The following is a 1,860-nucleotide window of genomic DNA, read 5'->3' on the forward strand; positions in this document are numbered from 1 at the left end:
GCCGCGCCCGCCGCCGCCCGCTCCCGCGCCGCGTCGCCGTCCTCCGCGCCGCCCCGACGTCCTACGTCGCCCGGCCCCGCCACCGCCTCCGCCGGTGCCGGATCTGGCCGGCTCCGCCTTCCCCGTCCGACTCCGGCGAACGCGTCGCCCCAGCTCCGGCGAACCTCGGTCTCCGTTCATCGCACCGTATCTTTGCACCCGTGGCTCCATTTTGGGCGTGTAGCATATCGAATTGTTCGCCTCGACGAGTACATCATTTCATCTCATTGCATCATTTTCATTTGAGCTCATCTTCATGCCCGAAATGCTGTTGGAAGAGGGCTATGTGATGTTAGTTTCAGATTCTTATCAGAACATGCACTTTTGTCATTTTTGCCATGATTGTTGTGTGCATCTTATGAACTTAAGCCCTACATGTGTTTTGTTCTATACCATGACATCTTTAAAGAGGAGCTTACCATGTATTTTTGTGATCAATGTGGTGACTAGCACAAGCATGCAAACTAGGCCTCGTGATGTTGCTGATTTTAGTCCCTGTTCTGCTGTTATTTTGATGCCATGTAAACATGATGCTACAGAGAGATACATGCATATTTTGAGATACTTCAGTAAGGATGTTTTGAACATATGGTTATGATATATCCATTCATGCCCCTGTTTGAAATTATGGAGTAGTCTAGCATGCCATTTTCTTGCTCTACTTTTGCTATAAAATGTTTCCTGGCAGATTGTTTACATGATATTCAATTTTGACAAGGTTGTTGTAGTTGATCCGTGTATGCTATGATGTTTTTCTTGCCATGTATAGCTTCTTTGCCATGTCTTCTTCATGGATGTATGCTTAGTTTATCATGAAATGCTCTGTAGTGAGTGCATCGAGCTCACGAAGGTGCCTTCGTAATGCTGTCAATGCCATGCCCAGTTTGCTGAATCTATTAACGAAACTTGCTATGTTTACATGCATGCCATCATTTCTTATGATCCTTTTTGGCTCATGGTCAGTAAGGGACTTTTGTTCTATGCTTTGAGTAGAATCATGTCATGCCTTATTTTGTTATTAGAAGTTCCTGTAGCATGTTGATTGCTTGATCTGAACATTGCTACCTGATGCTGTTATGCCATGTCAAACCTGATATCTTTTGCACTTTTCCCATGCTTGTTTGAACCTGCTATGGTGTGATTTAGCCATAGCTCAGTGTACCTCTTTTGTCAAGCATCTCCTGTAGATCACTGCCATATGCTTTGTTTTTATGTTGGGGTGTTGTAGCATAGTTTCTGGTTGCATGCTAAGTAGCATCATGCTGTTAATCGCAGCTTTGTGTCATTCTTGTTTTGATTGCCATTTGCAAACCATGCATCCGATTCCGGTGATCTTTATATCGACTTCAACCGAAATCATCTCATCTTTCTAGCGGCATACTTGGTTTGCCAAGTTGATGACTTGTTCATCATTTTCCCTTCCGGAGCCCGCATATGCATTGCATATCACACCTCGCATATCATGTCATGTATTGCATCATATTGCTTGTGCATTGCTCCATGTTTGATTGTGGTTCCATTGCTTGTGTTCTTACTTTGGGTAGAGCCGGGAGACGAGTACGTGCACGACGAAACTGTTGAGAACGCTTACGAGGATCAAGCTTTCGACAACTCTGAGAACCTTGCAGGCAAGATGACCATACCCTCGAAATCACTTCTATCTTTGCTTGCTAGATGCTCGCTCTTTTGCTATGCCTATACTACGTTACCTACCACTTCTATATCATGCCACCCATATTGCCATGTCAAACCTCTAACTATCTTTTCCTAGCAAACCGTTGATTGGCTATGTTACCGCTTTGCTCAGCCCATCTTATAGTG

The sequence above is a fragment of the Triticum aestivum genome, chromosome 6B, assembly GCF_018294505.1.
Source record: "Triticum aestivum cultivar Chinese Spring chromosome 6B, IWGSC CS RefSeq v2.1, whole genome shotgun sequence".
NCBI classification, from domain to species: Eukaryota; Viridiplantae; Streptophyta; class Magnoliopsida; order Poales; family Poaceae; genus Triticum; species Triticum aestivum.